The 24992-nt window shown below is 37.7% G+C and overlaps 1 protein-coding gene and 1 long non-coding RNA gene across 3 annotated transcripts in view; one reads left to right on the top strand and one right to left on the bottom strand.

Annotated features, from left to right (window-relative positions):
* PRKG1 (protein kinase cGMP-dependent 1) overlaps positions 1 to 24992 on the top strand; it is a 1143802-nt gene that overhangs the window by 1056141 nt on the left and 62669 nt on the right. The window lies entirely within an intron of this gene.
* LOC125115624 (uncharacterized) overlaps positions 8730 to 24992 on the bottom strand; it is a 29126-nt gene continuing 12863 nt past the window's right edge. Inside the window, exons 2-3 of the long non-coding RNA XR_007132151.1 lie at positions 10604 to 10719; positions 8730 to 10327 (exon numbers count right to left, since the gene is read on the bottom strand). This is a non-coding gene — a long non-coding RNA (uncharacterized LOC125115624). The remainder of the gene's footprint in view (positions 10328 to 10603; positions 10720 to 24992) is intronic.

The raw sequence follows: 24992 nt of genomic DNA, 5'->3' as shown, positions 1-24992 counted from the left end.
TTTGGGAAATGTATTCAAGGCATTTATAACATAATTGCCTAAGCTGTCATTTAAAAGCATATATCAAAAAATATCTATCAACGAGTAAATATATTTCCTCCAGGTTTAAGTTTTAATTTCCTTTTTCATCAAAGCATCATCATATGGAACAGTGTGTCTAACTGGCCTCCCTCAGTTATTTAATAAACAGTGATTGGCTATGTGCCAGCTACTGTATTGAAAACTAAAATCCTGATTGGTTTAGTATCCATCTAATAAATATCTAATTTATTCTTTCTGGTACATTTTACTTTTAGAAGAAAGATGTAAATGTCACCAAAATCAGTTTTATTGGAGATTCTGTTTTTCTAATGTTTGCAGATTGTGTCTGGGGGTTGGTAGGCATGTATCATGTTTGCTATACTTTCATATGGACCTAGAAAAACTGCAAGATCTTTGGTCTAAGGGAGATTGTGTTTGACCCAGGATGCGTATCAAGACCAGGAAGTATGTAGACATAGCATAAGGAAGATTTTCCAGTACTAATTATTTAAAAGAAACATTTTTATCCTGAAAGAGGTTAAAGCTCCATAATCCAAAAACCAGCCGTCCTCAGGTACCTATGTCTTCACTTCAGACCACTGTGGTTTTCATGCATGTGGTCACCAACTGTCCAGACACCGGCATGTTTGCACGTGTCACTCTCACTCAGTTATTCATTTCCATTTAAGAACTGTGTGTAGATTTAGAAATTGTTACCTTCCTGGACCATGCCATGGGGTTTCCATAATGTATGGTTAATTCATGGAGAGAATAGCAAGTTTCTACTGAGTTATTTTTATGATGGATGAGAAAAATATTAATTAACACTCCTGAAGCAGTTTTTTAAAAAAGAACTAAACATGCCTGTTCTGTTAAAAAAAAAAAAAATCCAGGTACAATTTGTGAATGAAAGAATGTGTGGAACTGACAAACATTAGCACGGAGATGGGGAGATGTGAACGCAGTGGTGGAACCTGCCCAGAACTCTGTGACCTGCAGCAATGTGACTCCTCTTGACTTACCTTCTGTATCTTAAAACCAGGAAAGCATGCAAGGATCTCTATGAATCTTATATTTCTAGATAGAAGATAGTTCCCTGCCCCTTCCTAAACATAAAAGGAGAATTGGAAAGGTCATAGGTGCTTTGTGCTCTCCAGTCTAGCTTTTTCTACCTCTCCATCTCTAAGGTTGAAGATGAGTGCACAAGTGAGAGAAATAATAGTAGTCAAAGGCAGAATTATCCTCCTGAATTGCAGGAAACCTCATGGAGTGTTTCCTCTCCACTAGAAGACTTTTCAGTAAGCTCACTCCAAGTTTTGGCTTCCTTTTTTCTCATGTTGTAACTGGATTTTAGTGTGAAACCAAATTGCAGTTTGCCTTCTGAAGAGATTATCATTTTCAAAGGGACTGTTTTTTTTTTTTTTCCTATTAAAAAAAAAAAAAAAACGGTAAGTTAACCTTCAGATGAAAGACAGAAAGAAAACTGAGCAATGTCTTTAAAATGCCCATGGAAAGATTTTGCCATAATAAGAGCAAGATGGATAGATGTGGGAAAGGTCACCAATTCTGAAATAGCTTTTCTGTTTTACAAACAAGATATAGACTTTTAAAGTGAAAGCAAATACATTTTCAAGTAGCTAAATATTAATTCAGCATCTATTGTGAATCAGGCACTGTGCAAAAAACAAGGAAACGGAAGATTGGCTCTGGCTCCCAAGAAGCTTAATTTTATCTTTGATCTCCTTGTAGTAGTTGTCCCCCCCCACACACACCCTTTATTTTTTTTTCTTTTTTTCTGAGGGGAGCAAAACCTATGGACATTTAATGGTTTTAAAAACTGAGTTGGCAGCAGCCAACAAAATGAGTGAACATCTCACCTGATTCTGCTGTTTAGTAAATCATTTGCTGTGATCTTTTTATGTTCGTCACCAACACTTCATCCCTTATTTATAATACTAACTCCTCAACATGCAGAATCAATACAAATCTGAGCTGCTTTTTAGTGAAACTCAAGGGAAAAGTCTTTAAGGCTTGCATAAGGAGGAGTTCATTTTACTGTAACACCATTGTATTTGTAAAACCTTAGCTGGAGCCAGTTCAGAGATGGGCGTATGATGTTCTGTGTGGCACTTTGGAAAGGGAGAGGCACCTTTCCCACTGGATCGTGGGTGCTTTGGAGGAGGGTGGGCAGGTGGGCTCACATAAGCAGCTTAGTGCCACCTTGTTTCCAGAAATGGAGACTCACAGCAGGGATGGAGCAGAGTCTCAGATCTAGAAGTGAGAGGCTGCTGGAGGGCGATGACCGTCGCTGTGAAAGAGCAGTTGCCTCCTTTGGAGGAGAGACCAACCCTTTAGATAGCTGTCTTTTTGAATATTAAGGGGCTATGTTATAAATAGCTTTTAAGTGATACTGAAGATACATTCACACTCACAGTGTTTACAACTAATACTGTCCAGATATTTTTATTTTTATTTTTTAATGCTTTTTTTATTCACTGTTTAAAAGTTTTATTGAAGTATAGTTGATTTACAAATTTGTGATAATTTCTGTTGTACCACAAAGTGATTTAGTTATACATGTACACACACCCATTCTCTTTTGAATTCATTTCACATTTAGATTATCACAGGATATTGGGTAGAGTTCTCAGTGCCATACAGCAGGTCCCCATTGGCCAATCATTCCATATATCCCTAGCCCATGCCTCCCCCAACCACCTGTCCCATTTGGTAACCATAAGTTTTTCAAAGTCTGTGAGTCTGTTTCTGTTCTAAAAAGGTAATTTTTATCTTTTTTTTTTTTTGGTATGGAATCTGAAAAATGGATACGAATGTCTAGATATTTTAAAAGGACAAAAATTCACTTAATACATTCATAAGAAATAGCTTTTTTTAGAAAGTAAATTTAACCTGACCCCCTTGCTGTTCAGTGGGAAAATAAAAATAAAAAATAAAATAAAATAAAATAAAATTTAAAAAAAAGAAAGTAAATTTACAAACTTCAAAAAAGAATACCTCAGGAGAAAGTTAAAGCCTAAGACGTAGAATAAGCCCTCTTTTCTCAGAGGACAATTGGTAGATGGGACAGTCCTCACCGACAGATCCCCTTTGATGTGATCATTCTATAGAGTGATTAAAAGGCTAAAATGTAAAACACAGTTTCTCCAGCTTCTGGGAAGCCCCACTCGGCTGGGGGGTATAAATACACAAATAACCAACATCCTGAAACCCAAAAGTGTATCAGGATCATGGAGGAGGTAACATTTCTGCCTGGAAGGAAGGAAGGTAGTAAGATTCGAGCTGTACCTCCAAGGACAGACCTTACTGTACTCTCATGGTTCTCCTTTAGAGCAAAAGCCACAGCTGAATTTAAATGAGTGGGTGGTAAACATTAGGCCAGAATAATTTAGATGCGTGAACTTTGAAATCTCATGTCCAGTGATTTCTGGGGAGTCCCTGCCCATCTCTAACATTCAATTTCTTCATGTATAGCATGAAGCTCATACACACACACCCTTCAGAACTAGGGGTAAGATTATACCAGAGTATATATGGAAAGCATTTTGTATAGTGGCCACTCATGTGGTAAGCAAAATCAGGTGAGATGTTCCCTCATTTTGTTTACTGCCAACTCAGCAAACATTTTTTTTAAAACCGTTAAATGTCTATAGGTTTCACTCCCCTATCAGGAAAAAAGAAAGGAAAGGAAAGGAAAGGAAAGGAAAGAAAGAAAAGAGAAGAGAAGAGAAGAAAAGAACTGCTATAAAGAGAAAATTATTTTTACTTGTTAAATAGTATGGAAAGACAACATAAAGGGATTCTTACCCAATCCTAGGGGAAGAGAGCATCAAGTTTGAATGGAGAAACCATGAAAAAAGAGACCCAAAGGAGATCACACCACAGAGGTCCTTTAATGATCAAAAAGAGTTCCAGCTTGATATAAATGAAATGAGAAAATATCCAGCCTTTAGCATCCAGCTAATGTGATCATGTGTGTTAGAAGATTAATTCTAAGTATAATAGAAAAAAGATGTGGAACAAGTGACTCATTAAGAAGCCTTTTGCTCAGGGAATAATTTGTTCTATGGAAGCAGAATAGTTTTTATAACTTGGGAGTCATTTTGAATACTGTTGTGTTTATTAGTTATAACTTTCTTTTGAAGTGTATTTAAGAGTTTCTGCATTATTTTGTGTAATTTTAATACTAAAGTGTTCATAAAAATTTATCCTAAAAAGTTGCCAGTATGATGCCATTTTCAAGAGATTTTCATGTAATTTAAAAATTACTCTAAATATGAAGTTTTATTTTAAAGCTGACCAGAAACATACCATTCTGTAAAGTGAGGGTACAGTGGCATTTAGATAGCAAAGGAGGTAAGAAACCAAAACTAGTTTCTTTTGTGCATCTCAATTCATCATACTTTCCTATATCACCTTGACATTTTCTCTTTTCATCATGAAAAAAAAAAAGTGGCTGGATATATTTTGGTGATAGTCATACATTCATGTATGTTTCAAAATAAATAATCTTCTTATGAAAATGTAAAATTGTAGATTTGGATGGATAACGTTAAAATATAAAAGGTTATAGGAATAAATTAATATATTAAAATACATTTTTATAATGGTAGGAATAGAAACATAATTTTTGGTTTTGATCTTATTCAGAATATATCAGCAACAAAGAAAATCATATGATAAGGTAAATATTGAATAGTTGTAGATCTAAAAGCTGAAATGTTTTGTAATATCTGATTGGAGAATGGATTAGATACAAAAAGAATTGCAAAACTGCTTAAGGGTCAACTCGAGGCAAATCTTGTACTTTTGTGCCCTCTAGTGGTAATTTGAAGAATTGACCTATCTTCATAGACGAGACACAGAATGGCTAAGGAGAGCAAGCCTATGGCACAGAAAATATGTAAACTGTACCCCGAGGACCTGAGAATATTTATTTCTCTTAATTCATCTAAATAATGACAGAATAACTAAAGGCTTCAGAGAACCTTCAAATTATTTTCAAGAGGGAGTTCCTGTTGTGGCTCAGCAATAACAAACCTGACTCGTATCCATGAGGTTGCAGGTTCAGTTCCTGGCCTAACTCAGTGGGTTAAGGATTTGGTGTTGCCTGGAGCTGTGGTATAGGTTGCAGACGTGGCTTGTGGCTCGGATCTGTTGCTGTGGTTCTGGCCTAGGCTGGCGGCTTCAGCTCCAATTCAACCCCTCACCTGGGAACTTCCATACACTGCGGGTACAGCCCTAGAAAGCAAAAAAAAAAAAAAAAAAGAAAAAGAAAAAAGAAATTGCTTCCAAGAATGCAAAAGGAACTGTTAGTTTGGAACCATAGATAACTTTTCTGATCATTTTTCAATATATCTTCTTAGATTCTTTTCTAACATGAGATCAGCAGGCTCAGAATGGAAGCTTGAATTTTCATTGCAAAGGACTCACGCATGAGACAGAGATGATAATGAGTCTCAGAAGCTGTGGCAGCTGAACCCTTAGCAAACAGGTTCTTAGGCTTTGGATCCTTTTAGGAACCAGTAGACAGCTATAAATAATGCCAGGAAAAAAAGTGTGCTAATTTTCACATGGATTTTGCAAGATCCTCAATTAATTTGCACTGGCAGAGCAAAGACTTTTGCTATAAAAATTTTAATTCAAGAGTCATAGAATATCCAAATTAGAGAAACACCTTCATTCATTCATTCATTCATTTATATTGAGGTATAGTTCATTTACAATATTCTGTTTCAGGAGTACAGTCAAGTGAGTCAGTTATACGTACATATACACCTATTTTCTTCAGATTCTTTTCCCTTATAGGTTACTGCAAAATATTGCATATAGTTCCCTGTGATAAATAGTAGGTCCTTGTTGATTATCTATTTTATATATAGTAGTGTGTATATGTTAATCCCAAACTCCTAATTTATTCTTCCCTCTCCTCTTTCCCCTTCAGTAACCATAAGTTTGTCTTCTAGATCTGTGGGTCTATTTCTATTTTGTGTACAAGTCCATTTGTATAATTTCTTTCTAGATTCTACATATAATTGATATCATATGACATTTGTCTTTTTCTGTCTGGCTTACTTCACTTAGTATGACAATCTATAGATCTATCCCTGTTGCTACAAATGGCATTATTTCATTCTTTTTTATGGCTAAGTACTATTCTAGTGTATAAATATGCCACATCTTCCTTAACCATTCCTCAGTCAATGGACATTTAGGATGTATCCATGTCTTGGCTGGTGTAAGTATTGCTGCTATGAACATTGGGGTGCATGTATGTTTTCAAATTATGGTTTTCTCTGGGTATTTGCTCAGGAGTGGGATTGCAAGATCATATGGTAGTTCTGTTTTTAGTTTTTTTCAGGAACTTCTGTTCTCCATAGTGGCTGTACCAGTTTACATTCCCACCAACAGTGTAGGAGTATTCCTTTTTCTCCACACCCTCTCTAGACACTTTTTTACTGAAACTGAAATTATACATTTTTTCATCTTTACTTTTAAGCATTAGTTTAGTTCTAGGATTAGGTGCAGTTGGCAAAGGCAGGTCTATGGACCAACTTTGATGGGTTTTTATTCTTCCCATGGCTGGAATTAGATACATTTCTGATGCCATTTCTTCCACGGCCCCTAGAAAAAATTGAACCTTTGATCTTTATGTGGTTGTAGGTTTTTTTTTTTTAGATCACTTTGCAGTCCTGTTATGAGAATAAAATATATTGAAATGTCTCTAAATTTTCAATATAGTTTTGTTTAAACCCAGTTACTGTGTAAGTATTTACACAATACTTCTCAAAACTCTTCAGTTGTCACAAATGAAAGCTTTTCTTCCTAGGCAGACAGTTCCTTTTAACAAGTGAGTTCAGATGCTGCCCTGAAGTGAATTTAATAGCCTGGAGATCCTGTTTCACTTTCTGAGAGAACAGATCCTATAAACTGCATTCTATGTGCCATTCCACTTCCTGTCCTCAATGATGGTGATGCAGAAAAACAGCTGGTGTGTGGGAACTGTTCAGAGCTGTGTTTCTCAAACCACAGGTCATGGAAGGGTGGTTATGTAGGCTCTGTTTCTCTTTCTTCCAAAATAGTACCCAAGGCTCTTCTGACCTTGTCTTCTTCCACCTCTGAATTGTAAGCCTACTGGGGAGTAAGTTTATCCTACTTCCTTTTGTTGTATTTATTTTTAATTGGAGAGAAATAAATGCATATCCTGAAAGAGGCTAGTGTTCCCTTGAGAGATCTGTTAGAAATCTCTCTTGGTTACAAGGTTATCATTCAGGAATCTTCTATTCTAGGGAGCACAGCAAACTGCATCACTCTGATTTTTATATTTTGATACCCTTTATTTTGACCTTACCCCTAAATAGTATACAGGGAGATTTAATTATTTGGTAGCATTTACTTAGGGTTACAATTACTCAAATGCCAAGGATTAAACAATATACAGTGGATTGAAAAATATGCTGCCTAAATTATACTGGGTAGGAGAAGGTAGAAACAAATTTCCTTAGAGGCTTGAGGCAGCTGAGTCAGATGCACTGTCTGGGAGGCACCCTAGGCCTCCCTGACTTGTTGATTGTACAGATATCACCTCAAAAGGTATTTTAATAATGACCATTTGCTTGTCCTTCTCTTCATCCTTGACTCTGAGCTGTAATTTGCATGAAGAATGAAATGGCTGTTCTGCTTCTCATTTCACTGGCTTCCCTTAGGAAATTCATCATTTAGAAAAATAAGTTGTTTTCATAAAAATAGGAGGAAGGAGGGAATCTTAACTACTGATACCCATCAGAGGGTTTGCCCTTTCGCCTGGCATGGGCATAACAAGGATAAGACAGTTAATAAATACTGAATCCAAATAATTTTTTATTTTAAAGTGACACAGAGACAACAGAAAGGACAAACAGAAATTATTAGATTTTTTAGGCTGCTTCTTCTTTTTTTTTTTTTAAGTTGTGCTTAAATCTGACCTAATTCCTTTTTGATTGAGCACAAAGATCCTCAACTGTGTGAAGAGTTGTAATGCAAAATCTTCAGTCATAGCAACTGAGGCAGTGTTCTGTGAACCTAAATAGAAGTCTCACGTTTAGAACAATTTGGATTTGATTTTACTCTTCTTTGATTTTATAATTCTATGTTCATTATTCTTGGAAATATTTTAATGCAAAATTAAGGTAATTACTCAGGATTCTTAAATTTAAAAAATTATAAGGATTGGGATGCTTTTTCTGGGTGAATCCTTCTTTTGGTATCTTTCAAATATTTGATGAGTAAAGAAGCTGTTATCACTTTCAGGTCCTCCCATGAAATGCCGTTGGTCTTTATGAGTCTTATCATCACTAATTAATATTTTAAATTTTTTAACCAAATATGGTTTAATGCTAGTAATTCAATTTCCCAAGAGCCTCTTCAGTAAAGTGTAAGAGATAATATTACCCGTTTGTGTTTAACCATAATAAAATTCAACAGAAGTTAGGGAAGCTATGTATAAAAGGGAAATGACAGCTCATCTATTTAAGATGAAACAAGGGAGTTCCCTAGTGTCCCAGTGGGTTAAGGATCCAGTATTGTCACTGCTGTGGCTCATGTCGCTGCTGTGGGTAGAGTTTGATCCCTGGCCTGGGAACTTCTTCATTCTGTGGGCATAGCCACAAAATTTTTTAAAAAAAATTTAAAATGAAACAAAAATGGAAAAAGGAAAAAGAAAGAAGCATGACCACTTGAGGGCTTTTTTTCCATAGTGAGCTTTTCTATGAGGAATCTTTTTTCCTGTGTTCATACTAGAAGTAAGTGGCTCATCAAACATTTACATACTCTTATGAATAGATTTTGAGCATGGAGGCTTTAATTAGCCATGTGCAACCCATTTACAAGCTTATGAGAATTGGAAAAGTCATGGGAAAATAAAATAAAGAAATTAACTGAAAAGAATGACAATGATTTGGCCAATTAGAAAATGTAATTATACTGTGTTTTCCTTCAGATTACAAACTGCCTGCATGAGTGTTCAATAATCCTTTGAGTCTAAAATGTCTTTCCTGATAATCTAGAATAGGACCAGGCATTACCAGTGAGGTGGAAAGTAAACACCTCAATACGTTACTCTACATATTAATTTACTCTCCCCCAAAAGGTTAATTTTCCAGGCTTGCTAATGAACTATTAAACTATTTTTTCTACATCATGATTAGCATTTTTCCTAATCAACAGCATGATTCCTCAAGTGACCTGCTAAAGGGAAAGAGATAAAACTGGGAAGAACCCAAATAACACCTACTGGCTAACAAAGTGTTACATAACCAACAATTGGCTGAAAAACATTCACCCTCTTGTTATTTTTTTGTTTGATCACCCAAGTGAATTTATATGTGGATACTCAGGGCCCAAAGAAATTGCTCCTCTGACCCTCTTTGCATTGAAATACTGGGCATGTTTAGGATTATCCTTCAAGAGCAAACAATGCCATAAGTCTTAAAAATATTGCAAATGAAAAGGGATGAGGGAACTGAGATAAACATACATTTCCTAGTCACTTTCCTAAAATAATTTAATAAACTCCTTGGAGAGAAAATTTAAATGTTGAAGGTCCTCTTCATGTCATGTATCCCGAATCACATGTTTTTGTAAACTGATAAGCAAAACAAACTCCATTTTCCTGGGATCCCTTCCAGTAACCAGATTTTTTTTTTTTTAAGTGGCAGCGATTCCTCTAAACTGCAGAACAAAGTCCAGAAGCCTGAGTCTTGTGTTCAGGCTCTCCTAGGGTGTGGCCCCTATGTGGTCCAGCCACACTCCTGGGCCAGTTATTTCCTATGTGGTTTTCAAAGGCAGAAAGTGTTGCATCCCACTCTGAGTGCTGCTGCTTACATTTTACTTTTTTTTTTTTTTAGGTTTTTTTGTTTTTGTTTTTGTTTTTTTAGGTCATATAACTGGTCATTTATACTGCTTGCCATCACTACAGGAACCACATTTCATTCATTTTGAATATTTTCTTTTCTTCTGGCACCTCGCCCATGTCTATCCTGTAGTAAAGAATCAAATGTTGATTGAGCAGAATTAGGCTAATTTTATAACTGTCTTATGTATTACAATCACAAAAAGAAGGCTGAATTTAGGATAATAATTCTGTGGTATTGGAATTGGTCAAATTAGTAACTGATACTCCTATAAATGACTCTGAAAACCGATGTGGATATAAACTCAGTAAGTGCAGAGGTGCTACACAAATGACCTGTGGGGACAGCCTCTTCTCTGCGGGCACACACTTGAGTCACATCTGTCTCCTTGAACCCTGCTGAAAATCAGGAGAGACATAGTTGATATCAGTTTGGGGGTTACAAGAAGTTATTAACACATTTTCATTAACTAGCTCTTTGTTGAGATCCTTTGTCAAGAGTAATTGATTTTCCTTATCGTCTCCAACCCAACTTCTCTATAGGGCATATAAGGCCCTCGGTGAACTGGTGCTAAATGGCTTTTTCATCCCCAACCTCATGCAAAGATTTGGCCAGATGCTTTCAGAGTTCTGTGGGCGCTGAGGACTTTCTCTCTGTTGCATGGCATACTTCACCTGTCTTCTTGGAATGATCTTCCATTGTCCTCTTTCTGAACTCCCAGCCCTTTTTAGTCAAGTATCTCTTCCATTAGGTAATGCCAGGTGGAGACCAGTGCCATTGAAGGAAAGAGCTGTTGAAGGAAAAGCAGGCAGCGTGACAAGGGTGCCATTGTGGATAAGGTTTTTGGGGATGGCCTCACGGAGGAAGTGACATGTGAGTAGGGACCAGACTGTGTTCAGGGAGCAGCATCCTCTTCTGAGGGCAAAGAACAGTATGTACAGAAACCTGACAATGGGAATGTCCCTGACATATCAGGAGGACCACCCAGGAGGCCAGCAGGGCTGAAGTACAGTGAACCAGAGCACAAGTAATGAGTAAATGAGGTGGGAGAGGGGGCCAGGGCTCAGGTCATATGGAACCTGGAAGACCATGGTGGAGGTTTTTGATTTTATTGTAAATGCTGAAGCTATGAAAGAGATAAGATTATAGAAATGACACGATCTGATTTTTTATTTAAAGAGTCACTTTGACTCTTTGTATAGAACAAAGTGAAGGTTCTGAATGGAAGCAGACAGTCCGGTTAAGAAGCTATTGTTTTTTATTTAAAGAGTCACTTTGACTCTTTGTATAGAACAAAGTGAAGGTTCTGAATGGAAGCAGACAGTCTGGTTAAGAAGCTATTGTTATCCTCTGGCCAGAGATGAAGGTGGCTTGGAATGCAGTGATAGCAGGGGAGGAAATGAGAAGTGATTGGTTTGGGAACATTTTTTTTGAAGGAGAATTGAATGTACTTGCTGATGAAAGAATATAGGATTGAGAAAAAGAGGTGAATTAGGGAAAACCTTAAGGTTTGGTCTGACTTGGTAAATGATGATGTTTACTGAGATGGAGGAAGATTGTAGGAAGAGCCCTTATACGCTGGCAGGGGTAGGTGGTGGTAGCTGAGACAGAAATCAAGAGTTAGGCTTGGATAGATTTCAAATTAATGCACTATAACCTAGGGAGACACATGCAGCATCTCACTCTAATATTATCCACAAAATGTGCGAAGATTTTTCTTTTTAAATTGATTACTTTTTCTTTTCAGTCTTTGAAGGCAAGTTTCTAAACAGGAATCACCCTAAGGTTGTATAATCCCTTCTAAATTAGACACCATTGGAGTTCCCACTGTGACTTGGGTCACTTCTGAGGTTTGGGTTCAATCCCTGGCCTGGGAACTTCCATGTTGGTGTGGCCAAAAAATAAAAAAGTAAGACACCACTTTAGAGATTTGAATAATCCTTTCCTCTTCACCTGAGGAAGCAGCTTTCTCACTCACCTTTACCATTAGACTGAAGTTTTGGTTTTATTTCCAGCCCTAACACTGAAGGCATCCATTGTTTCTTGAATGAATAAGTCACAAGTAGAACTTGATAAGAGGGCCTTACTGGTCATAGTTTTGATTGTTAGGCATAAGAAAGAAAAGACACATCTCTGAAAGCAAATATGCTCTCATATTTTCAGCCCTAAAAAAATATGTACTATTCCCACTTACAAAAGTGTATATTTTTCTTTCTCCCATCATTGCTGCTATTTCCCACATTGTCTCAGAAAGGAGGAGAATTCATATGTCTTTCTCAGATTGTTAGTTTACACCTAATTGTAGCCTTGTTCTCACTTGCTGCTTTGGTTCATGGGAGAGAGTTATGTAAGGAGGGCAAAGATTTTGGTGGGGAGATATCTCAGGAAGACAGTCAATTTAAAAAAATTTACAGGAGTTCCTGTCGTGGTGCAGTGGTTAACGAATCCGACTAGGAACCATGAGGTTGCGGGTTCAGTCCCTGGCCTTGCTCAGTGGGTTGACGATCCGGCGTTGCCGTGAGCTGTGGTGTAGGTCGCAGACTCAGCTCGGATCCCGTGTTGCTGTGGCTCTGGCGTAGGCTGATGGCTACAGCTCCGATTAGATCCCTAGCCTGGGAACCTCCATATGCCGCGGGAGCTGCCCAAGAAATGGCAAAAAGACAAAAAAAATAAAAAAATTTACACAGAGGGTTATTTAAGCAAGTTTCCATTGTGTTAGTTACATAGTCGAGAACAGACATGATCCAATTCAAATAATAATAGTTAGCTGAACTTAATTAAAAACTAACATTAAAAATTCATCACCAGTAGGAATCGGCAGTAGTCACACATATATCTTGGGTACCTACTGTGGGAAAAAGTGATGGAGAGACATAAAATGTGACCCCTCCCCAAAGATGTAAATACCACTTAAAGGGTATACAGCATGGCTAAGGGCTTAGTAAATGTTGAGGATGGTAAGAGTAATAGGAAATCAGAGAAATAGGAGGCTATCTAGAAAGGAGGATTGGGAACAGGACCTGGGTCAAGAGGTTAGGGTCAGTGGAGATAGGCAGAAAGAGGGTACTCTAGGGTGTGGAAATGGCATGACTGATGGTATGTTCACAGGACTCTATGTCATGCAACTGGGAGACAATTTGACTTGATCTTGTTCTTTTGTTTTTATCCCTCCAAGTTACATTTATCCACCCTGACATTTCTTTGTTGTGCATATTTTCTCTTTTGCAAAACTAATGAAATCTGGACTTTATTTTAATGACTGGTCCTATGCATTCCATTTGAGTCATAATTATCTCTTTTAAAAAAATTCTCATGTGCTTTGCTTATTTGATATTTCCTCTATAAAAGAACAATCAATTTATAAATAGGAACTGCATGCTGTTTGAATTAAAATTCTTCCAGCATATCCAGCATGGAATCCTGCAACTAGTAGATGCTTAATAAATGTAATTAACAAATTCATGTTGAAATAGTCACACACAGGACTGGAATGAGTGGGTTATGACACAGAGTTTCATATGTTGTTTGTTTTGCTCTTTCACTTAATTGAGCACTGTATGAATGATTCCTCTTTTTGTAAACTAATAGATTATCAGTATGGTGGGAAACCAATTATATTAATAAGCACCTAAAATGTAAAGAATATGTGTGTATTACCTTCCTAGGACTGCCATAACGAAATTACTAAAAACTGAGTGGCTTAAAGTAACGGAGATATATTCTCTCACAGTGATGGAGGCTTATCAAAGCCATGTCTCTCTGAAAGCTCTCAGGAAGAAGTCTTCCTTGCCTCATCCTACTTCTGGTGGTTGCTGGCAAACCCAGGTGCTTCTTGGTTTGCAGCTGCATGACTCAGATTTCTGCCTCCATCTTTACATGGAGTCTGTGGCCTTTTTATAAGAATACTAGCCATTGGAATTAAGGTCTGCTAATCTAGTATTACTTAGTATTATTAGTAGTATCAATAATACTAATACTAGAAATATTAGTTAATCTTAACTAATTAACATCTAAAGAGATTTCCAAATGTGGTCACTTTCTGAGGTTCTGGGTGGAAATGAGTCTGGAGGGAGCACAATTCAGCCCCGCATACTGTGATGGCCAGATCCTGCAGGTTGCCTCCAGTGATCTTCCTGGTATTCTCATCTTTCATTGTCCTCCCCACACTCAGCCATGGGTGGTCTGACATCAATAAACTACTGCGGAGGGGGCATAGTATGACAACTGATGCTGAGCTCTAAAAGACATGGTGGCTTCCACCTTGCTCTCTGGCATTGCTTACTCTGCAGTGAGACAGTCCCCATGTGATGAGGACACTCAACCCAACCTATGGAGAGGAAAGGAGGGCTCCTGCCTACAGTGAGCACCAACTTGCTAACCATGAAGCGAGCTACCTTGAAATGGGATCCTTTTGCTCCAGCCAAGCCTTCAGATGACTGTTCCTCTAGCTGAAATCTTGACTGCACCTCATAAGTAGCCCCAAAACAAGACTTTCCAGCTGAGCCATGCAGGACACCAGGCCTACAGAAACTCTGAGATATCAAAACATTTAAAACATCGAATTGTTTTAAGCCATTATTCTTGGGGTAGTGTGTTCTACAGAAGGTAACTAACATATTTTGGCTCCTGGAATTTTGGTGCTACCATAACAAAACCTAAAATATGTTTGTGTGTCGGGGGTGGGGAATGGAATTAGGGAGGTGAGCAGAAACTTTAAAAAAACTGTGGGCAGGAGTCTGATAGCCTTTGAGGAGGCTGTCAATGAGGACATGAAGAGAAGTGAGGAAGATGTTGTTAGAAACTGGAGGAAAGTGATTCCTTGTTATGTAGTGTCAGAAAGTTAGGCAACACTGTCACCTGTGCTGATAGGAATGGTAAAAATATATTTAGTGAACTGGACAGTGTTCCTAAGGAGTCATTTCCTAGGCTAGGTGTTGAAAGAGCAGCTCAATTTCTTCTTGCTGCACATTGAAAATGTGATATGAAATAAATAATAAAGAAATGTCATATATAAATGATCCAGGACTTCCTAGTTTTAATAATTTTTAGCTTCTCTAGATGGCAAATGATGCTAAAGTTAAGTGGCTTCCAGGGAGTTCCCGTCATGGTGCAGTGGTTAACGAATCCGACTAGCAGCATGAGGTTGCGGGTTCGATCCCTGGCCTTGCTCAGTGGGTTAAGGATCTGGCATTGCTCTGAGCTATGGTGTAGGTCACAGACGCAGCTCAGATCCCGTATTGCTGTGGCCCTGGCATAGGCTGGTGGCTACAGCTCCAATTCGACCCCTAGCCTGGGAACCTCCATGTGCCAGAAGTGGCCCTAGAAAAGACAAAAAAAAAAGTGGCTTACAGGCAAAAATCGAATCCAGGACACTACCAGGAAAACATGATATAAATGTGGAGCTAAAATTAGTGCCATGAAATATTTTGCTATGACTTCAGTATTTAAAATAGTGCCCAGAGACCTATGCAGTTGGATGATGGGGTTTCTAAAATGTCTAAGAATGTTGTCCCTCAGTAGTCTTAGCAGAAGCCTAAGGTTGAAAGACTACATCAAGGAGATCTGTGGGTATGGCTTTTGTCTATGGAATAAACTCCAGTGGAAATCATCAGGGACCCAGAAGGTTGCTAACAGATCATACTGACCAAACATCACCAGCTTGGACCAAAAGCAACCAAGGCAGCACAAAATGAAAAGAGGCCTTTAGAACCTAAAATTTCTTCAAGCAGGAAGTAGGCTGAGAAAATTCTTCAACTTAAGAATGGGCAGGAGTTCCTGTTGTGGCTCAGCAGTTAGCAAACCTGACTAGCGTCCATGAAGGTGCAGGTTCAATCCCTGGCCTCACTCATTGGGTTAAGGATCCAGCACTGCTGTGAGCTGTGGTATAGGTCACAGATGCTGCTCAGATATGACATTGCTGTGTCTCTGGAGTAGGCCAGTGGCTACAGTTCCAATCGGACTCCTAGCCTGGGAACCTCCATATGCTGTGGGTACATCCCTAAAAGACAAAAAGACTAAAATGAATAAATAAAATAAAATGGGCAGTTTCTCAATTTCAAAAACATGCAACTGAATAGGACTCAGAGGGAAGAAGTAAGAATCCGGAAGGCAGAGGAAAAAGCCACAGAGAATTAACTCCAGGCCTTTAATCCTAATCAGAGAATGGCCACCTGTTTCCTACTATGGACCAGCATGTGTGTGTGTGTGTGTTTGGGGGATGGGGGGGAGGGGTGTCACAGAAGTTTTCTCTTTAATTCGCATATTTCAGACTGAGAACTATACTCAAAGAGTTGTACCTAAGGAATCATATTTGAGGTGCTTCATTTTCACCTGGAAATTAGATGATGATATTCTGGACTTGGAGTTGATGCTGTAAGTAGGATGACTTCTAGGGGCTTTGGGAAGGGGTGAATGCACTTTGCATGTGGGAGTAATGTGAACCATTGGAGACCAGAGGCTGGCCTCCAGTGATCCTCACCTCCTGGCATTCATGCCCTTGTCATCCCCTCTCACACTGAATTACTGCTGCCCCTGTGACCAATAGCATGCTGGGGAAGTAACTGGTGTGTGACTTTTGAAGCTCGGTTATAAAACATTGTGGGCTCTGCCTCATTCTCTGAGGTTACCTGCTTTGGGAGGAAGCCAGTCACCATGTAATGAGGACACTTAGGCAACTCATGTAGACGCTCACATGGAGAAGACCTGGGACCCCCTGCCAACATGTGAGTGAGCTGCCTCAGAACTGAATCTTCAGTTCTAGCCAGGCTTCAGATGACAATAGCCTCTGATGACATTTTCATGACAGAACCCTACGGACTGCCTGGCTAAGCTAATCCAAAGGTCCTGACTCACAGAAACAATAAGATAATAAATGATTATTATTATTATTATTTTAAACCAGTAAGTTTTTGGATAATTTTTTCTCCAGCATGAAATCTCTAAGTAATAAGCTTTATTAAAGTTTAGTGTAAAAAGCAAGCTGAATGAACATGCTACAGTAAATTTTATTTCAAGAAATAAATGCATCTTTAAAATGTTTTGCTGCTACTTAATATTAAAATTAATATTATTTGCATAGCAGCATATTTCATTGTACTTAATTCTATGAATCTAGAATTTAAAAATAGAAACTTTATTAAATATCATTTAAGAGAGATCCCTGGTGGTCTAGTGGTTAGGATTTGGTGCCTGAGTTCAATTGCTGGCCTGGGAACTGAGGTCTCAAATCAAGCTGCTGCATGCCATAGCCAAATAATAAAAATTAGAAATAAAATTTTTAAAATATCATTTCAAAAAGAAATCTGGGAGTTGCCATTGTGGCACAGCAGAAATGAATCCAACTAGGAACCATGAGGTTGCAGGTTTGATCCCTGGCCTCACTTAGTGGGTTAAGGATCTGGTGTTGTTGTGAGCTGTTATGTAGGTCGCAGACGCAACTCGGATCCAATGTTGCTGTGGCTGCGATGTAGGCCAGCAGCTGTAGCTCCTGCTGGACCCTCTAGCTTGGGGACCTCCATATGCTGTGAGTGTGACCCTAAAAAAGCAAAAAAAAAGAAAGAAAGAAAAAGAAAATCTGAATGGGAGTTCTAGGTATTGAGTTTTATTGATTTTTAAATAATATGAGTGTTCATATAGGTATTCTTTATGTAAATGAAGAAATTAAATCAATAAATGAGCTTTAGTAGATATTTATCACTCCATACACACACACACACAAAGACAAATTGGTGTAAAATGAGGCCTTTTAAAAGTCAAATATGTTATTGAATGTCTACTATGGGCTTAATCTTTTTAAATTTGTGATAAATGCAAAATAAGACACAATTTCTTCCTTAAAGGAGTCTTTTTTTCTCATTAGAAAATAAAAAGCTAGCAAATACTAAAACTTTAATAAAAATTAAGGTAAACTTTTGCGCTTGTGGGTTCAGTACTTTCAAAATTCAGAATTCTAGAAGCAGAGTTGGTGAAGTATTCATGAGAACGGTTTGGATAGTCAGATAAATGTCACTTCATTTATGTTGGACTTTGGAGTCTGCCGAGGGAGGAGATGAGAATGTTTAGTCACCAGCTGCCTCCCTCTTCCTGGAGTTGGGGGATTGTGTGAGTGAGTGAGGAGGTCTCGCCTTCCAGTAAACAGCTCTTGATGTTCCCTTAGAATCATTCCTTTGATGACTCACAGCCAGTGCACCACCAGCAGTGACCCCTTTTAAGAAGTCAGTATGGTTGACCCATGGGAGCAGCACATTATTCCTTTGTGAAAAATTAGCTTGCTTCTGCTCCTCTCCTGTTGTTCGGGGCTACCTACGTGTCTCCTGGGAAGAAGAGGGGTACACAGAGGAATGGTTGTTAGTCTCTCAATGATGCAAGTGAACCAAAAGTCAATCTGGAACTCATTCCTCAACTACAACCCCACTCTAATAACATGAATTGCTACCCAGATTCATGGTCTTTGTATTTCACAACCTTTTACTTTCTTATAAATACTATGGGCCAATGAGTCACATAATTCTTCACCACTGGAAACATTAAACATCTGATATTATGAGAAATTCTAGGTAAGTAAATAGGTGAATGTATAAAGAGGTGGATAGTAAGAATCAGTGATTTGCAACACAGAATCTAGACTCAAGACTGTTTGCATAGCAGACCTATTTCTATTCTTTACAAGTGATGTGATCTTAGAAACTCTTCCTCAGGGAGGGGTTGTCCCTTATGAGAATTAAAGGACAGTAAATATAAAGTGTTTAGAATGATGACTATCACATATTATGCATTCACTAAATAACTCTGTGTGTTTGTTATTGTTGTTGACAGAAAAACATACTGCCTTGGATTAATGCTTTAGTTTATTCCAAGGTCACTAGTGAATTCCAACAAGCCAAATTCAGTGATTGAGTCTCATTTCTTCTCTGATTTGACCTATACCTAGCTTTTGACACAACTGACTACTACTTGTAACATTTTCTTTTGGCTTACAGAACCCCATATTCTCCTGGCATTTTCTTCTTCATGGGCTGCTCCATCTCTGCTTCTTTGCTGGCTACTCCTGATCTCTCTGGTGTGATCCAGGGCTCAGTCCTTGGATCTCTTCTCTTTTCTGGCTGTAGGTCCTTGGTAATCTTGGGTAGTCTCATAGCTTTCAATACCATCTACATGCTGTGACAACTACCAGATTTACATTTCCAGCCCAGATGTCTTTTTGAACTTCAGACATCCTGCAGCCTACTTGAAAAATCCACGTAGATAAATCATATACATTGCAAACTTAAAATATCAAAACTGAACTCCTACTCTTCCCCCAAACCTAAACATTTTCCCATATTTCAATAAATAGAATTCTAGCTAGCGTTCCTATTTGGGGTGCTCAAAACTTCAGAATCACCCTTCTTTTTTTCCCTCACACCTCACATCTATCTAACAGCAAATACTATTGACTCTACCTTCAGACTGTGTCCCCAAACTAACCACTTTGCATTACTACCTCAGTTCAAGCCACATCTTTACTTGTCTGGATTATTGCAGTGGTTTCTGATTTGTCTCCATATTTCTGCCTGTGTCCTCCTATTGTCTATAAAAACAGACTGTTTAAAGCCCCACAACAGCTTCCCTTTTACTCAGAGTAAAAGTGAAATCCTTACAGTGGGTAATTTGTACACCTTCTGACAGCTACCTTGCCCCCAATCTCATCTCTTCCTCCGTTTACCCACATCACTCTGTTCCAGCCACTACAGCTTCCATGCTAACTGTAACACATTCCAGACACACTCGTGCCTCAGAGCAACTGCCCTTTGCTCTGCCCAGAATACTCCAACCCCAGATTCCATGTGCTTTAGCCCTGCAGTGAGATGCTCCTTCTCAGTGAGACCTTCCCCTAATTACCCAAATTAAAATTTCAGCCTCCCAACTCCTGTTCTGGCACTCTCTAGTCTCTCTTCCTTCCTCTATTTTGTTGCATAGCATCTACCACAATTTAACATTACTACATTTTACTTGTCTTTCTCCCCTACCAGTAAGTAAGGCATTTGGGGGTGGGGGGCAAATTTTTTTCAGTATGTTGTCCACTGCTGTATTCTCAGCATCTAAAACAATGGCTGACATATGCTTGTTTTTATTAGTAATTTGCTAAGAGTAGTTCACATCATATAACTGACTGCTTCTGCTGAAAATATAGGAAATTTGAATTATAGTTTGAGTGTAATGCTCAGGTTGCATAATTGGCCTAAAATAATTCCAGGGGTCTTTATTTTACCTTGTCTTAGTTGGTTCCAATTATCTACCACAGTCTAGCAAATGCCTTTTAGCATAACTGACTTGGATAATTTACCAGTCTCAATTGTGTTAGTTAAAATGGTAAATGCTAAAAAGATTGCAGAATTGGTTTGTCTCTCACAGCAGGATTATTTGGTTATTAGCCTGGGAATAATTGCTATCACTCTCAGACACTTGATTTCCATTATAAAACATGCAGAACAAAGGTCATGTCTCGCCAACATTTAAAATGTACTTTGTAGTTTTAGGTCAACTGAATTATTATTTCCATGCTGAAAAATAATGACTAAAAATGTGTCATAACCAGATGCAAAATGGGTCAAGCCTGCCCCAGACATCTCTCAGGGGGTTGAACCATTTGCAGAGCTGGTTGAGTCCCTGATTATAGGATGTTCAGGTGAACATCATTTCCATTTCACAGAAACTCCAGAGTAGGGAGAAAAAAGAAGTTTGCCTTCTTTCAGGACTATTAGAGATATTATACCCATCATTTAAATAAACATCATAATCAGGGAAAAAAGATTGAAAACTTTTATGAATTGGGTCAATATGGCAGTCATAATTACTGATTGAACATAAGGTTTATTCTGAGTTCCTTTGAAAGTGTGCAGAAGTTGTTCAAGATCAGTAGATTCTATCCAAAGTTACGGTGGAGAAAAAAAAAAAAAAACAGACATGTGGTTGCCAAAGGGGAGGTGGATGGGGTTAATAGATGCAAACTATTGCCTTTGGAATGGATAAGCAATGAGCTCCTGCTGTATAGCACCGGGAACTATATGTAGTTACTTATGATGGAGCATGATAATGTGAGAAAAAGAATGTGTATATGTATGTGTGACTGGGTCTCTGCTGTACTGTAGAAAATTGGAAGAACAGTAAACCAGCTGTAATGGAAAAAATAAAAATCATTTAAAAAATATATTTATAATCCTGAATTGCAAGAGATCTCATATTTTGTCAGACACATGTTAAAAGTGGAAAATGATATAGTGGGAAAATTTTAATATTTTGTCCTTGAAACAGTTTGATGGGATTGAATTATTATTAATATTATGTGAATTATATTAATATTAGTGAATTATAGTCAAAGGAGGATAGTATATGAAGGCAACATGAAGACAAGAGTTATTTCCAAACTCCTTTCATATTGTTTATAAGATTTTCAGTCCCATCCTACAAGTAATACTGATAAGGAAATATTGCTTACCTAACTAGCACTTAGGAGTAACAGTCATATCTAAGATTCTTTTTTTTCCCCTTTGATATAATGCATTCATAATGTGCTGTTTTACTACAGATAATAAAATATATTCAGTTCAGAAATGATACATAATTTGTACAAATGGCAATTTTCTCACAAGAAAGAACCCAGTACATAGAGTAATATCTAAAAATCATAAGTAATAGAAGCATCTTCTATAGATATAAAAACCATATAGTGCTACAATGACAAGATGACAGTCTAACACAAAATTTCCCCTTTTCACTTCTTGGTTAAGTTGCACTGTGCATGTGTCCAGTTACATTGTTATTGTTTGTCTGTGTGTAATGCATGAGTTGTTTTGTAAGCAATGAAAAAACTGATCATTTCCATGTTACTTCTTAACTTTATGTTTCTAATTTCAGATCTCCTCCCCCTTCCAGAGGAAATTAGCGATGCCATAGCTTTAATGTCTGTTTTAGCTGCAAAACTCAAATGTTCACTTTCTGTTAGAAAATCTAAAACAGGTGGTATACAATTTCTCATGATTTGGAATTCTTTAAAGGCAAGTAAATTTGAAGTTCAAGTGTGGGTAGGTTAAGCTGAAGTCACAATCCTGGTAACATTTTCCCGAATAAAAAGAAAACCTTTCTTTTGTAATGCAATTGCCTGTGCAGTTGTAATTCTCAATTGCATCACTGCCATAATCATTACAGCCTCATTTTCATTAACTTGGTATAAATTTCAAAAACAGCTTTTGTCTTTTATTCTGATTTGGATTTTCAATAGAAAGTAAAAGATGCGAAATGAAGAGGTAGCAGCTAAACCAGGAATTTAAGCCACTGCGCTGCTGATCTCAGAAGGAATCTGGTCTGGAAGGAGGAGATCTGAACTTAAAGGAGAAGGGGCTGTTTTTAAACTTTTAGGGGATATCTTTTGAGTTGGAAGCCCCTGCTTTTTCCCATTTGTCCCAGCCAGGCAAACATGATTTAAAAAGTGATCAAGTCAAGCCTGAGAATGAGAGGCCTATGTTTCTGGTTCTTCTGTAGTGGTTCTTAATGTTCTTCTGTGTGTTTCCCGCTGGGCTGTGTACCTGAGCACGTGTCTGCTCCTCTTTACTAAGTGAACTTACTGTGCCAGGCACAGAAGAAGGTATTCAGTTTTAGTGGCGTGCACAGATATGGAATGATACTAAGATCATATGCACAGTGCAAATGCTCTTCCTGACCATGTCTTAGCTTGCTCTTGGGTGTTTATGCCTAGAGGACTGTGGACTTTAATCAGAACTCGTGTGATACAGACCAGGCTCTTCAGGTCAGCATCATTGGGTGCAAATGGACCTTGGATAATATTGCTAGAATGGATAGCAGTAAATGATTGCAATAGGTGGATTCCAAAGTCTTACTATGTCAATTTCATCTCTAAACATTAGCTTTTTAACAAGTATTTTTCCACTGACATAAAACATCCCCATGCCATGCTAATTGTATTGTATATTAACAGCATAGCTAATAAATTCATGTGATATGATGAAATATTGCAAATATGCTTTGATGGAGCCTAAAAAAAAAAAAGAAAATAGATCTTCTGTGTCCTTTGTTCTTGTGTTGTCATGTGTCAGTAAAATGATAAAGAAGGAATTTTTCTCTCTCTTCAATTAATTTTATTTCTTCAAAACTCACCTCTGGGAATGTTCCTTTAATAAACATTATTCAGTGAGGAAAGATGTTATAAATCTTGTAAGGCCTTTATCAAAGGAATATTTATAATTACTTGCCAAGGGCAAGAAAGTAAAAGATCTGAAATTCAGCTATTCCCTTCTAAAAGGCACACTTACAATCTCTGGTCTGGAATGAGACATCTGCAATTTAACCTGCATGATAAAGCCAATGAGATCCTTTGTGCCTCTAGAACTTGGCCAGGTCTTTGTCCTGATTTTCAAGGAAGTGCCCTCAAGGTGGCTTTAAGGAAGTGACACATACTGAGTAAAGCCCCAGGAAAATGGGAGAGGGGTCTATTTGCAAAGTTAGGCCACTGAGTGGCTTCTTGGCAGTTCTGATTTTGGCAATGATTCATCCCCAGAAAGGACATCCTCAGACCTTATACTTTCTTGAATGCCTCTTGAGACTCTGTTTCAGGCATTTCCAGGCTGTGGATCACAATGGGTGTTGTCTGACTCTGTATCTATTGCCTGCCTGGGGCTAACAGCAAGGTGATGTATCATCTGTCTCCCACAAGCTCAGGGGATAGTTAAAGGTAAGGATCTTATGCTGAAACAACATGAGAACTTTGTGCTTCTCTCTTTTGTCCATGTGACAGCTCATGAATTCCATATTCTCTAAAAATAACACCCAGTAGAATTGTGAAGGGTACATTAAATTTAAATTTCAAAGTAGGCCCTCGTGTACCCTTCTTTTAATAGGGGTTCTAGAATGGATTGTAGAGCTCTCATATGCCATTCATCATGTAATCCACTGTTTTCAGTTTAAACCAATCATTTGATAGTACCTGATTAAGGTGGCTCAGAAATTAAATGGTGAAAACATAACATATACAGCAATAGAAAGAGTTAACAAGGTCTACTGGGAGCATCAAAACCATTAATGAAATAATTTTTGAATTAATAAATTGAATATTAGGAAAATGAATAAAACTCCACTTTATGGCCCATTTGAATATATATATGTTTCTAAATTAATTTTTATCTCTATATAATAATATACCACTTATCTCTAGTTTGCTTGCTTATCTAATCTACTACCTAGATCCTAACCCAGTGGAGGAAAAACAAGACAACTTAGAGTAGCCAAAAGTCCATGGATAGGAAAATCAGGCAATTTGTAATAACAAGGAATTGTACCTGGCACACAGTAAAAATTCCATGAAAGGTAACAGTCTTCTTGTATTATTATTATTATTATTATTATACTGATTGCTTACAGTTCTATTTCACATGCATTATTTCATTTACTATTTACCACAATTCAATGGAGTTGGCTTGGTTAGTGTGCCCATTAAACAGTTAAAGAAAACTGAGGCACAGAGGGATTCAACTCATGTAGTCATTGAATGATGGATATGGAATTTCTCCAAAGCAAAGTGGCTCCAGACATGTTTTAATCACATTATTCCCTCCCTAGGTACTCACTGATTGCATAAATTTATTATGATATATTTATATTATAAATATATGATAACTTGGCTGTCATGCTATATAACTTACAGAAAATGTGTGTCTGGGTCAAAAATGGAGGTAAAACAGACAGGCTTCCAGACACTGTGAAGAGATAATACTTACAAACTGAGCAACTAATAACAAATATTCTACTATAGAAGTTTTATTAAGGTCATCTTAAATAGAAGTAAGAGCAAAGTAAGTCATTATTTAGAATGATGATCTAGGGTCATCTTCTGAATATTCTATTATGTTCAATAAATTATATTTTTAAACAGTTTGAAAGAAAATAGTCCATTCTAGAAGTGCTGATCCCCTGATTATTTTTTTTAAAGAGGAGGTGAGAGAAATCTACATGATAGTTAGAAGGGATAAGCTTCAATAATCTAGACAATGTGCTTCTTCATGAAACACCCAA

The sequence above is a fragment of the Phacochoerus africanus genome, chromosome 15, assembly GCF_016906955.1.
Source record: "Phacochoerus africanus isolate WHEZ1 chromosome 15, ROS_Pafr_v1, whole genome shotgun sequence".
In the NCBI taxonomy this organism is placed as follows: domain Eukaryota; kingdom Metazoa; phylum Chordata; class Mammalia; order Artiodactyla; family Suidae; genus Phacochoerus; species Phacochoerus africanus.
The sequence above is the reverse complement of the archived record's forward strand: the minus strand, read 5'-3'. Positions and strand labels throughout refer to the sequence as shown.